At 40.7% G+C, this 17,549-nt stretch overlaps 1 protein-coding gene across 2 annotated transcripts in view; it reads right to left on the bottom strand.

Annotated features, from left to right (window-relative positions):
- csnk1da (casein kinase 1, delta a) overlaps nt 1-17,549 on the bottom strand; it is a 172,812-nt gene that overhangs the window by 36,962 nt on the left and 118,301 nt on the right. The gene's annotated exons all lie outside the window — the stretch shown is intronic.

Here is a 17,549-nt window from a genome sequence, read left to right as displayed (position 1 = left end):
CTACAGGTCGGTTGGTGCGCCTGCTCGCGTGTAGCCTTTTTACAACGCATCCGCGTTTCCGGCGCTCTGATTGGCCAGGTCATGTGACATGTGCGCCCAATAGCGTGTTTGCCCATTTCCGCGTCGAACAGCCTGCAAACTACCTGCCGTTCTATCGCCATGCTCTAAGACAAACTCTAACCTTAACCAACTTCGAAAGAGTGCCTAAGCTTAACCGGCAAAAGAACTTGCCATCACGCTCTAAGACAAACTCTAACCTCTAACTAACTTCGAAGAGTGCCTAAGCTTAACCAGTGTAGAAACTTGCAGTCCCACGATTGGCGCTCATGTCACATGACCTGGCCAATCAGAGCGCAAAACGGGAACCCGGAAGCGCGGATGCGTTGTAAAAAGGCTTCAAGCCGCCTGCGCAGCAGAATCAGGAAGCAACGGGAGCGGCGTGTCCCTCCCACGCAGACCCTCGCCGCTGAAAGATCGCGCTGTGCAGGTGAAAAGATGCGACAGCTGCCTCCTTGTATACCGGAGGGGACACGTGATGCAAGGCTTCGTCCACATTGCAGCCGGCCAGTGGGAGGCATGGCCTAATAGCGTTCGAGACAGGAGAGGGTAGAATTGGACAATACGAAATTGGGATGGGAGAAAAAGTAGATTAAAAAAAAATTCATTGTTTTCTATTTCTAATCAATTACTCTAAAGCAGCATTTTTCCACATCAAGATTTCAAGCAGATTTTGGGCTGGGCTCCGCCCATAAGCGATTTGAGTGACAGTCACCCACAGTCTGCGACTGGCAGACAGAGAGATAGAAAGATTGAGGGGGATACTAATTAATTTCGCCGCAGGGCATAATCCCACAGGACAATGCATTGGTAACTTGTTTCAAATGACAATATATACCCCTGTGAATATTATTGCACGGATCGGAATATGGGCATGCACGTGGGAGCGTTTATTAGATATATTCTTTTAAAACAATGTTTTTATTGCAATTTTTTTCTTTTACACAAACATACATATATACAGAAAATAGCACATGACAAATAAAAAGACACCCTCCAATCCCCTCCCTTCCCTAATTTAATACAAATGACATTTCCGCAGACATACTACAATAGAAATAATTATTGTTAATGTTAATTTATAAAGGGGGACTATCCTATAAACGGCATTCCTCAGTGTCCAGTACCTTTCCCCAGCTCTATGGATTCACATCAACAGTATCCACGTATACAACTCTCAATGTCCGAGATTTCTTATTCGATATTTTTATTCATTTCTCTCACACAGACCTCGGGGTTACCATAGGGAACCACTCTGAGATAGCTAGAGTGCAATACCGGCCGCATCCTGATAGGTGGCAGCATCGCCCACCGTTACGTTTAATTCACTAGTCTAGGCGCAGTTTTTTTGGTCAGGAGAGTCTAGCGGTTCACTCGATGTCATTGAAACGCATCCAATGCCCCCGATGCATTTGTTGTGGTGGATTATGATGGCGACACGATGGACACCAATACTGGAAATCGCAATCAGACAATTGGAATATTCTTTTTGGGGTACCTCCTAGTGAAGGTAAGGTCATCAATCCTGCTTTGATCCAACCATGATTTCACATCGATCGCAACGACCATGTGTAACGCACTCCAGAACGTATGCCGTTGGTGACGATCAAAGCATAAAAAAACTACCCCCACCCCCCCTTTCATGCATTCATGATGAAACATAATACCTATTATATACATTTGATTTGGAAATAGTCGCGTGTCCAGGCGAGCAACGCCAGCGCTTTTAGTAAAATTCACGTTATCCTCCATAGCGCCATTTTATGGAATTAGCCAGGATCACTCTGAAACTATACTTATATTCACCACGGTATAACACGCGAAGGTATACATGAAAACATTTCTTCTTTTTCGCATATTGAACGATGGATAGTTGATGTCAAATGTGCCATAGTATTGTATCCATAGCTATAATATAGATATAGCCCTGCAAAGACCGCCACGCATTCCTATCTCTTAGAGCGGTGGCACAGTAGGAACAAAGCTGCTGAGTTAAGAGTTCTATGTAATGTTAAACATTTTATAATTCTGTATAATTGTCCAGTTGAGCCGAATCAGAAATATGGTATAGATGTACGTTCATTAATCACAACTAAAGTTCATCTAGGTTATAAGAAAGTAAGTCCTATGTGAAAGGCCCCACGTATAAAGATTAGCACTACACAACTTAACTCATTCCCCGCCAACGAAGAGTATACTCATTATTGGCCACCAATCGAATAACGCCAACAACGAGTATACTCGTTATTGGATCGTCATTTCTTTTATTCTCTATTTCCATTCATAAATCATCCAGGAAGGCTGTGGTACTGTGTGGCAATGTGTCCGAGATCGCAAATGTCCAATACCGCCGCCTGGTGTTATGCGGCCGATGTCGCACTTCCTTTGTGACTCATTGAAAGTCATCCGGTCGGAGTTTTCTAGTAACGTGGATCAAGATCTTCACCTTATCGCATTGAATCGCTTTCGGACGCCCGATTCATTATTCTGTGGGGGGTTATGGCGTGGGCCAAATGGACATACAATCTAGCAGATGGCAATCAAATAATTGGAATATTCTTTTTGGAATCTCATCGGCCACAGGTAAGAGCAATTTAACGTAAATTTCAGCTTGGTTGTGCATTGTTTTCATAGCCATCGCCCTGATCAGCGTATGCTGTTGTACTAACGAATGCCGTTATTGAAGATCAATTAATCAGAAACCCTTTCATGCATGCATGATGGAACATAATATACCAATCATATGCATTTGAGTTTTTTATTGTAGCGTGTATAGGGACGAAATGCCAATGGATTAAGTATAATATGCGTCGCAGGCTATTACTAGCCGCCCAGGAATTACCCTAGACCACTCTAAAACCATACTTATATTCACCACGGTATAAACCGAGAATGTATGGATGGAAAAAATATTCCTTTTTCCATCTTGAACGATAGATACTCTATGTCAAATGGGCCATAGTATTGCATCCATAGCTATAATATTTAAATAGAATATTGTTTAAATTGTATGTTGTTTCAAATGTATGTCCTGTGAACTGTTTGTTGTTGTGTATGTTTAATGTGTTTAAATGAAAAATGAAAATAAAAACATTGTGGAAAAAAAAGAAACAAAGAAACAGTGTCTGGATAATTTGATAGCATTACTCATATACTACCAGTCAAAAGTTTGAGTCCACCTGCAAAACCATTTTTTTTTTCACGATTGTCTGCTATAAGCTGTATAAACTTGTCCAGGGCTCTACGCTAACCTTTTTCCCAAGGAGCACATGTGCTCCTAAATGAAAAAATTTAGGAGCACACAAAGAAATTTAGGAGCACCCAAAAATATTTAGGAGCACAGTGAAAATATTTCAAGTAACAGTTTATTTTTATTTTTTTAAATAAATGTATATTTGTACTGTGCGTGCATGTGTGTAAATTAGCTCTTGCTACAACCCTGCATGTTTACATTTTGTATTTTGTACTTGATGTTCATTAACATGTGCTGTCCCTATCAAATAAACTATGAAATCAAACTACTGCTACAAAAGTAACAGTCACTTAACTTTAGCTTTTGCCCCTTTTATGCATACAATGCCTATGTTTTGGCTGTGTTGCTCTTCTAGAAAAATAATCGTTACAGGGTTGCCTATTGAAATACTGTACACCTCCAGTACAGAAACATTGTTTATGAGTTTGCGTGTGAGGTAGACCATTGATTGACAGTCGAGTCTGCCAATTATGTCACACCGCTTGCACTCCGGCCGTCCGGCGCTACAGCTGGACCCACTCCGGCGCTGCAGCTGGTCCCTATTGCCCACCTCTGCTGTTGATGTTGTTATCATGTCCGTTACAGACTTAGAGTCAACACAACGACATATGCTACTGCATCAACGTTATGATTAACAAAGCCAGGCATTCGTTTTGTTGCATTAACGTTATATTACTATTGCTATCGCTAAATCTAGGTGTTCTAAAATATATTGCTATTGGTAAGACTATAATAAGTTAGTGTCTCGGAAAACGCTCGTATATCGCAATCAGAGCCCTGATCAGACTTTCAGGAAGTAAACGAGCCAAATGAGAGCTTCCGATTGGTCATTTGCTTTATTTCCCATGACACCAGTCACGTCGCTCTACTGTGATTGGACCGTTGGCTTGAGTGCAATGTGGGACTTGTAGTTTTTTAACGATTCTCAGTGGAGAAATAAAAAGAACGACTGGGGCTGTAAACTGCACTTGCATGCCGTGCGAGTAATTGATTTTTCAGGTTCGCACACACATTTTTAGGGACATATGCGAGCAATATGGTCGCACTGTAGAGCCCGGTTGTCTACAGATGCTTAATAGGGGTGTAACGATGCATCGATTAATCGAAATGCATAGATTCTAATGTGTTAGAATCGATGCATTGATTTGAATATGTTAGAAACTATTATAATCAAAATTAATCGGAAAAAAAGAAGAATACAAATTTCTTATTAATGTTTTTTTTTGTGTATTGTTTTTATTTACCTATAGTCCATTCATGCTGAGTGAATCAGTTCCCCCAGCCACATTTGTGTATTCAATTTTTTTTGGAGAATTAACAGATAGAAAATGTATCAAATTTATTAAAAATTATCTAATCGAATCGTGGTCAAATGGAGATTTCATGATGCATTGAATAGTTGCCTGAATAATCGTAATCGAATCGTTGTGAGGTCGCATCGTTACACCCCTAATGCCTAATATCTCATAATAGGATATGCGTTTATACCTGTGCAGATAATCACAAGTTAATTGCATAATATATATATATTATAATGGGATTCTTTGTTTAGAATTAATGTGAATGAGGCGGTCAGGTGGCGTAGCGGAGATTGCGTTCGTCACCAACACCGGAGACGCTGGATTCGCCTGTTCGAATCCAGCTCACAGCTCCGGCGTTGTCACCAGCTTGGCTGGCCGTTCACACTAATACAATTGGCTGTATTAGAGGGTGGGAAAGCTGGCGGGGTGGGTCCGGGTCGTTGTAAACAGCGACTCCTACAGTTCGGTCGGGGCGCCTGCTCAGCGTGGATAGGATCTAAGGGGGGTAGTGTGATCCTTCCACACGTTACACCCTCTCAGTGAGAGTCCGCGATGCCAGGTGAAAAGAAGCGGTTGATTGGCTAGACTAGGGCTGGGCGATATAACGATAAATATCGCGATATATTTTAATAATCGATATCGAATAAAAAAATCGAAAAATCGTTTTTTTTTTGTGACCTGCAACAGGGCAGTTTTAAAACCAGAGACAGTGGACAGACTTGTCTTTCTTGCAACTTAAAGTAATGGCTTTGCTTGTCCAAATGACAATACTGACCAAATTGAGATTTATTTTTCTCTTGTCCATTTATTTTGTTTGCTTTCTAATTTAAAATACAGTTTGAAACCGTCTGTACACAGTAGGCTATGTGTGCTAGCAGAACTAGTCTCCAGTCACGAGTCACGGTGCACATGTGCGGTGGTTTGTCCACCAAAAAAGCGCCAAAATATCGAAAATAAACTAGCAGAGCCAGAACTGTTCAACTCCCCTGGAGCCACAGCCAGCAGAGAAGCCGGTTTACTTTCGCTTTTAAACCAGCTGCAGCCTGAGAACTGGAGTGTGAGGGGATGTAACACTAAAGATGGCGGCAATGACAAAGAATTGCTGCAAAATAAACATACATCTGTTGTTTAAAAAAAAAAAAATTAACAATTTCGATAATTATCGATATCGAGAAATATGATAACATTATCATATCGTTATCGCAATATGATTTTTTTCCATATCGCCCAGCCCTAGGCTAGACGTGTGTCGGAGGAAGCACGTGATAGCCTCCACTCTCCCAGACCGACTGTGGGGGGTAAGTGCGCAGCGACCAGGAAGGGGATTGGGAATTGGCATAACGACTAACATTGGGATGGGAGAAAATCGGAGGAAAAAGGAGGGGGGGGGGGGGGGGGAAATGATATATATCATAAAAGGTCCTGGAACTGATGGTGAACCCGGATCCCAGAACATTAAATGCCCCACATGAAATTCCCATTACTACAATACGTAAGGGATAATGTATAGCTACGAGGTCATTGTCGCAAAATAATTGACCGACACTGCGTTCTGGAACGCAGTGAAGGTAAATTATTTTGCAACAATGACCGAGTATAGCTATACATTATCCCGCTTATTACAGGGCTAACTTACTAACAATATATAATTCATTTTACACCATCGACAAGACGAGATCAAATGCAGACGCAGTTGTTCTGTTGCTACTCTGCCATCACCGGCAGGTGTGTGGACTTGATTGCACCTGATGTAGTGCAGCTGTGCATAATGGTAGCTTTCGTGACTGCGATCAAAATGCTTGATTGGTCAATAGCACTCTGTTGCCCCTAACAGCGGTCATTATTGCGCGTTGCCCCTGACAGCAGTGAATTATCGAGAAATGATTGACCGCTGTTAGGGGCAAACGAGCGCTATTGACCAATCAAAATCAAGCATTTTGGCAAATGTTAAAACGCCATGTAATAAAATACAATAATACATACAGCTTGTGTTATATTACGTTTTATTGTATTTTCTTGTATTTTCTTTTTCTTGTGGCCATCTTGGTCTATATGTCATTTGTCAAGTAATTGGTCAAGTATATTATTATATACTTATTGTTTGTGTCTTGTAAGCCCATAGTCCCACTTCCAGGGGACACATTTAATTGGCACAGTAGTAGCGATACAGGTGCCAGCATACTACTGTACAGTATTTTGGCGTCCGAGCAAAATGATACAAGATGCAATTACAGGTAGGATTGTTTACACACACAGTGAAGGTGACCTTCATTCATACAGAACTGAAGATGGGAGGGGGTGCAGTGGAGGAGAGAGGCGAGAGAAGAGAGCGGGAGAGAAAGAGAGAGCGCTCTGAGGCAGGCTATAAAACACACACCAGGCCGAGAGGCGACCTTGAAGTTAGTGTAGACGAGTGTGAATCGATAAAGCTACTCTATGGAAGGGAGATTGCGGAGGGGCGGGGCTGGGCACACACATGGGGGGAGGGAGAGAAAGAAATAGGAAAGAGGAGAGAGGCGCCTTCTGTGACAGCTCAGCATAAGGTCTGTAACCCTACTCTAGGCAGTACTGCATGCCTAACTGTTACTCACAAGACTGTAAGGCTATCCCCGAAGCCTGTTTTTGGGATTCGAACTTCGTCAGGGTTTTTCGAACGGACGTTCAAACCTTCGTTTTTAATAAAAAAATATATATATTTAAAAAAAATAATGCAATTTTTTTTACATTTTTTATTTATATAAATATCCTCAAACTAAATCGTCAATTTGATTAAAGTGATTAATCTGATTAAATGAGTCTTTTATTTTTTATTAAATCAACTTTCCAGACCCAGCCCAGGGAGAAGCCCCAGCCCAACTTTCTTTAACACATTCTGTGCCATGCAATTTGCCCATCTTATACCTCTCTCTGCCAGTGCTGTAAGCCTATGGAGTCGCTCACCTTCTTTGCAGGGCTATAACTTTTTTAATATTATAGCTATATCGACATTACTATGGCCCATTCAACATCAGGTATCTATCGTTCCGGATGTGGGAATGTTATATTCTTCCATTCATACATTGTCGTGTTAGTACAGTCGTGAATATAAGTGTTTTTGGAGTGTAGAGCAGTAATTCCTAGAACGCGAGTTATATGCCCGACGCATATTACACATAATCGATTGGCGTTTCGTTCCTATACACGCTATATTAAAAAAATTAAATGCATATGATCGCTATACATTATGCTCCATCATGTGTGAAGGAAAGGGGGGGGGGGTGGGGTCGTTTATGATTCCTTGATTGTCAGTAACTGCTTTCTTTAGTACGACATCATACGTTGATCAGATCGAGCTGGAATTAATGTTAGATTCCTCTTACCTGTGGCCGATGAGTCTGGAGAAAAATAATTCCAATTATTTGATTTTGATCTGCTAGATCCATTTTCCGTTTGTACGACGCAATAAACGCCGAAAGCATAGAAGCATATAGAAGCATAGAAGCATATCAAGAAGCATATTGATTCTTGCGTCTCGAAAGCGATCCAATGCACTCTAGGTGTTTGTCTGGATCCACGTAACAAGATACCTCTGCCGGAACATTTTCCCTGATGCACAGAGCGCCACATCCGGTTTAGAGTAGAGTGCAACTCGTCCGAAATCCACCAGGCGGTGGTATTGAGGTGTTGCAATATCAGACAGAGTCCAGCTGGCTCCCGGAGCCTTGCTGTATGAATTATGAATGCCAATAGCGAATAAAGGAAATAACGATCATAAAAACAAGTAAACTCGTTGTTGGCGTTATTAGATTGGCGGGCAATGACGAGTATACTCGTTTTTGGAGCAGAACCAGTTAAGAAAACGAAATTTATGGTTTTTGGTAATCGAAAAGAAGTAGAGGGGGATATCGAGTAAAAAATGTGATGTAAAAATAGAAAAAGTTTATGAGCAAACATTTCTAGGGGTAGTTATTGACCAGAAATTAACATGGAAACAAATGTTAACTATATTCAAGGAAGAATATCCGTCAGTAGCAATATTGTATAAATGTAAGGATATATTAAACTACAAAGCCTTGCACATCATTTACTGCTCACTTATACTTCCTTACATATCTTACTGTGTGGAAGTATGGGGGTTGACATTTAAAAAGACAGTAAATCCAATAGTCTTACTGCAAAAGCGGGCCATTCGTAACCTTTTCAAGGCTGGTTATTATGACCACACAAATCCATTGTTTATAAAGTCTCATATTATGAAATTTAATGATTTGGTTTATTATAAAACTATGCAAATAATGTACAGAGCTAAAGCAAAGTTACTCCCAGACGGGGTGCAAAGGTTTTTTTCAATACATGAAAGAAAATATGATTTGAGAGATATTTGTAAATTTACTGTTCAAAAAGCTAAGAAAGGGATTAAAAAGGAGGTGTATTTCTATTATTGGGGTTAACTTCTGGAACAATGCTGATATACAGTTAAGAATGAGTAATTCGCTTTTGGTTTTTAAGAAAATGGTTTGTAATAGGGCTGTCTTAAATATTCTGTGATAATCGCCCTTTACTGGAATACACAAAAAACTGTCATTTTTCGGCCTATTCATGAATAGTTTTCAAATAAACGCTAGAATATCGATAGTATATGTGTACTTATGCACGCTATAGAAGCGGGTTGAAAAATCGATTATCCATTTCCTGATCAGCACACACACACTAGGGCTGACCCCTATTAATCGATTAGTCGACTAATCGGTCGAAAGGGGCCGTAGTCGACTGGCCAACCTCTTAGTCGAATATAATAAAAAAAAAAGAAGAAAAAAGTATAATTTTTTTTTTTTTTTTATTATCATTCTTTCCAAAAGAAAATAGGCCTAGAAGCGTGGCTAACGCTAATGGCACGCATACCAGAGGCTAACTGCCTATAAAAACAGGCACAGAGGCACTGAAAGAGGATTTTACCCATCTAATGAACACACTAGACAAATATCAAGATGTATCCATCAGTGGACCAATTGCATGCTTTTGCAGAGGACAAGAAGCCTTCAGTCGACTCCTTCAGACATTAAGCACCCCCACAGCCCAAATGATATAAAAAAAAAAATTATACTTTTTTTTTTTTTTTTTTAAGTCGACCAATAGTCGACTAACGGCAAATTTTGGCCAATCCTAGTCGATCATCCAAATCCTTAGTCGGGGACAGCCCTAACACACACACACACATCCCTTGTGGATTATATTGTATTATATATGTAATTGTTTTTATATGTGTAAATAAACAAACAAACAAACACACACACACGGCCCACGTTGATATATGTGAAAAAAGCTCTGATTATCCCAAGACTGGTCAAATAGATTCCTTACCTCAGATCAGATGTTCTCCAAAAAGATTATTCCAATTCCTGATCGCCATTCCAAATATCGATCGCGTTTTTTGATCCAACACTGGATACTGTAAACACACATTCTCCGCTGTTCTGCGGCTCGGCAATGACTTCGATCGTCTCGGGTTACTTGTCTGACAAGTAAAATGTGGAAGCAGGATTTTCCCCCCCATGCTTTTCTTTTTTTTAAACTTTGACCAGTCACCTGGTTCTTTTAGCGTTTATCGCTTTTTTTCCTTTGCATTCATACTTGGTCAAGTTCGACCGACAGAAGCAGGCTGAAAGGGTTCAGATGGGGGGGAAAGACACTCTGGGAAAGGCACGGCTGCCGTCCGGGATTCGAACGCGCTCAGCCCCAGATCCGCGCAAGCGCGGTTGTCCATGGCGCTGAAATAGCACTCGCGGTACGTGGTGAGCTACTGGAGCTCCCCCCCCCATGCTTTTCATTCAATCCAATGGGGTGCAGTACCATCCGGAGAGACGATAGGGGGCGGTATTTTCCCAATGGAGCTCAGAGAGTCCCAGTGGTAACGTGAGGCTAGATTGATGAAATATGAATGGAAATCGCTAATAATAAAATGAAAAAAAAACTATCAAAAACGAGATCTCGTCTCGTTGGCACTGAACGGTTGGCATGAACTAACGAGAAATCTCGTCATTGGCACTCAAAGTGTTAAGATGAGGTCGGACTCTGCACTGACAGATTTGTGTTCATTGTGCTGCTTTTATAAAGCCTCAAATGACGGCTTACAATATTTCATGAAAGCAAAGTGTTTAGTTTGTCTAAGATTTAAAAAGGTTTTAACTGACAAAGTTGAACAAAGTGCTGTACAAGTCCCAAAAAATAAATAAATAAAAAAAATAAAGTATAATTAGCCCTTTTTTTTTATCTCGAAGCTTCGAATTAAAATCGAATCTCGGCCCCGAAGCTTCGAATTCCAAAAAAAGATTCGAAGGTCAGCCCTAGTTTGTAAAGCTATTTTTGAAAATTACAAGGGTGAATAATACCGTTTTTTATTTCTTTTAGAATACTGTTTGAGTACATTTTTTTAAGAATATAGGACAGGCATATATAAGCATTATGCTTCAGTCTGTACCTTTTCAGTCACTGTAAAATCAAAAATTGTTAAATGATGGTGTATATTGTATTGTGTGAGATGATGACTGAATAAACTACTACTACTACTACTGTTTTCTGACAAAGACCAAACCAACCGATTAGCCTAATGCATATGTGTCAAACTCATGGCCCGCGGGCCAAATGTGGCCCGCCACGTCATTTGATGTGGCCCCCCAAGAGCTCTGGAAAAAAAAAAAAGAAAAAAAGATTTAAACATTAATCTTGGGTTAAAAAATAGCGGCGTTAAAAGAATTGTGGGTTAATGTGTTAATAAAGCTTTAACTTTGACAGCCTTAGTTATTACACATTCTTACACATACATGCATGTTGAACATCTGAGGTATTGATGAAGTAACAAAGGAAAAAAGCCAAAAGCACTTACTCCTCAGACATTCTTTGACAATTTTACAGCCCAAAATACAAAAAAGATCCAGGAGGAATAGAAAGGGTTGAAGAAATATTGTCTGAACTGTCAGATGCAAACTGGCTGTGTGACATAACCGAGCATCTCGCTCAATTGAATAAGAAGCTGCAGGACGCAAACAAGTCCCACCCAAAACTTGACCAATATAGTTGTGAACTGAGACAACCCTTATTTTGTTATTTTTGAGTACAGTTACAGTTGTGTGTTGATGCAGACACATAATAGCGATTTCATTACGAATTGAAAACGGGGGACCCTGATGTAAACAAGTCGAAAGTCTTTCTCTGGTCTGCATCCCCTTAACAATTGTGTGTATTGAGCTGTACTGTACTGTACCCATTCTGCAATCTGTTAATTAAAGTTAATTAAACTATCTTCCATTAGTTGGATGTATGGCCTCTGCAAGGTTGTGTGCAGCCATTTGTTTTTGTAACATCTGCTACATCTGTCCCACGTGTTCTTTGCAGCTCACAGTTGTTAGTTCTGCCCCTCTTGACTGTGACAAAAAGGTTTTGAACAAACTTAATGTCATAGCTTGTATTTGATGATATTCTTCTTTGTTATTTAGTTGAATGGTTTGATCATTGATTGATGGAGTAATATGGGGTTCTGATCAACTAAAATTATTTGTTAAAATAACATAACATATATTTTTACATCTATGCAAAATGTATAACTTGAATAAGTAATAAATACAGAAACAACATGTTTAACAATATGTAAATGAGTAGCTACATTTATTTTACATTACATTAACATTTATATGGTCTTTTTGTGTCATCCTTTTAACATGTACATGTATTATTAATGTACCTTGCGCCGCGGTACCATGTACAAAATGTTAATAAAGTGTGAGGAAAAAACTGGAAACGTAATAAATAAAAAGGCAGTGAAACAATAATCAAATAAACACCAAAATATATACTATCTCTATTGGAATGGAGACTTCAGCACAGGATAAACTAGGGATGGGCAAAAATAATCCAGATCGATTGATCACATGATGTACTCGAGTACTCGTGGAGGAAAACGCTGTACAAAATAAACGTATTTTCCGGTGTTTTAGACTTTTATTTTGAAGCCCACCGCTCCGTCTTTTCCGGTGTTTTAGACTTTTATTTTGAAGCCCACCAACTGGAGCGGAAGTATTGTTGTTATTATCCTAGCAGCACCTATGAGCGGCCAACTTGTCTCGTCCGGTTCTGTGTTTTTGAGCTAATGATAAAACAAATGTTGAGATTGTTGGTGAACAACTAACTTTAGGTTAGTTTTAACGTTAGCTACTAACGTTAGATGCAGCTACTACAGGCAATCAACGATGAGGAGGAAGCGTCAAAGCCATATATAATAGAATAGCCCTGTGGTGCGTAGGCACGAGAGCGCAACTCTATTACCTGTTATAATAAATTAATTCACCCGTTCATTGTAAACAATGATGCATGTAATTGTATTAACGTTATTCTGTCTTGTAGCTATGCTATACGTTGTATTTTGTTTGTTAGCTATTTAGCTAATGTTGTTAGCATTGAATGAGCATCAACGCTAGATCTTTAATCTTTATTTAGCAGTCCAGTTTCTCCGGGCAGTAGCGAGTAACTGCTTGGGTCTAAAAATAGCTAACATTACACTACAAAGAACGCTACTTGGTTAAAAGGAGCAACACTATTGAGAAATGTAGTTAAGCTATATGTGGCGTTGCTAGTGCCCCACGGAGCTCCCGTGCTGTGCTCTGTAGTAAGGCCAACGGCCCCCCACACGGAGAGTGACTGACGAGGGGTACTGGTTCCGCCTCATTAAAACAAATGCGCAAATAATCGCGCCCCTCAAAATCATTGCATTAATTTTAATTATCGCGCCGATTAATCGATTTATTGCTTATCGCAGCAGGCCTACAGAGGAGTATGTTAGTCTATTGGAACTGTATACAGTAGTTAGCGTTTTAGCCACATAACTGCTTGCTAGCTAACGTTAGCCCTGTGTGTGTGCTCAAAGCTAGCGATTTAGCCATATAGCTGCTTGCTAGCTAACGTTAGCCCCGTGTGTGTGTGTGGCGTCCATACCAAAGGTAGCCGCATTTCTGGCAGACGTTTCTGGTCATGTGACATGTGCGCCCAATAGCGTGACGAGCTGTGTCTTTGCCCATTTCCACGTCAAACAGCCTGCAAACTACCTGCCGTTCTATCGCCATGCTCTAAGACAAACTCTAACCTTAACCAAATTCGAAAGAGTGCCTAAGCTTAACCGTCAAAATAACTTGCCATCACGCTCTAAGACAAACTCTAACCGTAACCAACTTCGAAGAGTGCCTAAGCTTAACCAGTGTAGAAACTAGCGTCGGCCAATCAGAGAGCGTCTGCCAGAAATACGGCTACCTTTGGTAATCACGCGTGTGTGTGTGCTCAAAGCTAGCGATTTAGCCATATAGCTGCTTGCTAGCTAACGTTAGCCCTGTGTGTGTGTGTGTGTGTGCTCAAAGCTAGCGATTTAGCCATATAGCTGCTTGCTAGCTAATGTTAGCCCCGTGTGTGTGTGTGTGCTCAAAGCTAGCGATTTAGCCATATAGCTGCTTGCTAGCTAACGTTAGCCCTGTGTGTGTGTGCTCAAAGCAGCCCGCGCCATATAGGTGTATGTTATATTGACGAGGCTTGACAACCGAGGTTCAAAGTTAACTTTAGGCTTGGGCAGTATACTTTTTTTCATACAGTCATACCTTGATGACATAATACCCCGGTATACGGTATATGACGGTATGACTTTCATTTTCATAAGGGGGGGGGGGGGGGGGGGCAACCCGTGTTACCAAGTAAACAAATCACCGAACGATGGCCGGCTCGCAGCAGCCTAGTAACATTAGCTCTCAGAATGGTAGCCAGAAGCCTGCAGCATCCTAGTACTACTAGGAGCTGCGGGCTTCTGGCTACCATTCTGAGAGCTAACGATAGTAGTACTAGGAGGATGCTGCAGGCTTCTGGCTACCATTCTGAGAGCTAACAATAGTAGTACTAGGAGCTGCGGGCTTCTGGCTACCATTCTGAGAGCTAACGATAGTAGTACTAGGAGCTGCAGGCTTCTGGCTACCATTCTGAGAGCTAACATAGGGCTGGGCGATATGACCAAAAACGTTATCGCGATAAAATTATAAAATTATTTTCATATAATTCGATATCGATAATTATCGTCGATATGTCCGTCAAGTTTAATTAACTTCTTATGCTGCTGCGAATGTCTCAAGTCGAGTTGATGTCGTCATCAGTCCGCGCACGTTAGTAGTTAGCCGACAAGCGGAGTATCTCATGACAATAAATATGACACTAAAATACTCTCTTCCGCCACAATATATTGAAACGAACTGTATACCCCACACTAGGGCTGGGCGATATATCACGATATTTTCTGACCTTTCGGCGATACACGATACACATCACAATGTTTCTTTTTTACCCCAAACAATTCATTATGAGGCTTACCAAGACAGTATTTGATTTTGCAAGCTAACATTAAAGACAAAATAAAATACCCATGCATTTAGCATTTTTATATTATATATTAGATTTAGATTATTAGATTATATATTGCATATATTTAGCAATGAGATATTATATGATTTAGATATGAAATATGATTAATTGAAAATGGGGGACCCTGATGTAAACAAGACTAAAGTCTTTCTCTGGTCTGCATCCCCTTAACAATTGTATGTATTGAGCTGTACTGTACCCATTCTGCAATATGTTAATAAAGTTTTAAATCAATCAATCAATAGCATTTTAGCATTTTTATGAAACTACTGTATATATGTATAAATGTTTTGATGAATTGAAAATGGAGGACCCTTATGTAAAAAAGTCAAACGTCTTTTTCTGGTCTTCATCCTCCTGTACTGTATTGTACCCATTCTGCAACCCTTTAACAAAGTCTTCACTCATTCATTCTGACGGAAACATAATCATTTTGATTGACAGTCGAGTCTGCCAATTACGTCACAGCGCTTGCACCCGCCCTGCTGTTCTTAGCACCAATCGGCAAGCGCTACTAGTTTTTGACTTCCTGAATGTCCTGTGTGCTGAACAACGTCAACAAAGCTACTAACGTTAGCTCCCCGCGGCCGTCGAGTAGGAGACCAGTGCTCCACAGGATGACTAAATGAGGCATAATGATTTTACTACAACGAATGTTATAATAAAAGCCTTTCCATACATCTGTCTGATTGAAAACTTTATTAACAGACCGCGGAATGGGCATATCTCAGCACGGGCTGAGATATGAACGAGTAACGTGTGGACAGATTGACGCGACACAATCCTCTTGGGCAAAACATATCCACGATACGTTGAAAAAGTGTATCGTTAATGAACTGTACCCGATATTTATATAATATAGTCATATCGCCCAGCCCTACCCCACACTACTATAAACGTGGCCTCAGAATTCAAAACACACATACTCGGCACGTAAATATATAAAACATCGCCGTGCAAGCTAATTAGCCTAGCAAGCCTGTAGTATCTAAGCGGTGTATTCCATGACAATGTGCTAAATATTACACTAAAATACTCTCTTCCGCCACAATATATTGAAACGACGTCCACTGTATATCCCCACTACTATAAACGTGGCCTCAGAATTCACGTCACACACATACTCGGCACGTAAATATATAAAACATCGCTGTGCAAGCTAATTAGCCTAGCAAGCCTTGTTGAGTGAGTCCTACCTCCTTCCGGGTATACTTCGCTCTCGGCCATCTCCTTCACTGATTGGTTGTTAGCTGTTGTGCGTAAACACGTCATCACGTAACGTTGGTTGTTGTTAGTGAGTGTGCTGAGCCGAGGCTGAACAGAGCCAAGCTTGGAAAATCGATATATCGAAACTTTGCGACCACGTTTCATGTTTATTTCGAGGAAATAATTTATCGCGATAGTTATCGTTATCGTTTTATCGCCCAGCCCTAAGCTAACGATAGTAGTACTAGGAGCTGCGGGCTTCTGGCTACCATTCTGAGAGCTAACGATAGTAGTACTAGGAGCTGCGGGCTTCTTGCTACAATTCTGAGAGCTAACGATAGTAGTACTAGGAGCTGCAGGCTTCTGGCTACCATTCTGAGAGCTAACGCTTTACGGTATTTTCACAGCACTGTCCCAACATTACCGTAAAGCGTGAACACCGTTGTGATCCACATACACAACAGTTAGCTCTCAGAATAGCCAGTTAGCCTGCAGCACCAGCAACGGTAAGCGTGTCTCATTTAATTTCCACCACTGAAGCGGGTTTTCCCCCTATCGTTTGCGTCCTCCTGTGTGTAGAAGACAACCAGCTCTGCGTGTGCTCGCTCCACTAGTGAGGACTGGTCTCGCCCTCTGCTGGCGCCTGCTGTGTGTGCACTACAACCAACCACTGTCAAAACTCTGTTTCAGTGTAATGGAAACTGAAACGCATCTGTGATTTTGACTAGGGATGCCCCGATCACGTTTTTTGCCACCGATACCGATCACCGATCGTCGTGATCCATATCGGCCGATACCGATCCGATACCGATTGTTTTTGATTAAAAAGAAATTAAAAAATATTTTATATAAAACGTTTTTTTTTTCTTTTATAAAATATATATATTATATAATTAGACTTGTACTTGTATTATCTGCGACTGCGAGACATCGCCACCACGCAACAAGTCAAAATGCTCACTATCTGCAAACAGCTCCACTGTCTGTGTGTACTCTAGTAGCCCAGCTCAAAAGGATTCTCCGGCGCTGCAGCGGGACCCCATTGGTAACGTTAAGTGCTTTGGTCGTTTCACATTCAGCAAGCCCTCAGCTCGAATACGCATTAAATCAATGTTATAAGACATTGATATCAAGAGCTATCTGTAGCTACTGCTAGCCGGCTAGATGACGTTAAGACAGAACTTTAGTTCAATGGGACATTTAGTTTTGAACAGTAAACGAACGTCAGCTAACGCAAGCTAACTGAGGTATGAACATGAACTACTAGACTTTCTGGATCATTTGTTGATATCAGGAGCTATCGGTAGCTA

Source organism: Notolepis coatsorum (assembly GCF_963971535.1).
Source record: "Notolepis coatsorum genome assembly, chromosome: 14".
Taxonomy (NCBI): Eukaryota; Metazoa; Chordata; class Actinopteri; order Aulopiformes; family Paralepididae; genus Notolepis; species Notolepis coatsorum.
This window is presented reverse-complemented; position numbering and strand designations above follow the sequence as displayed.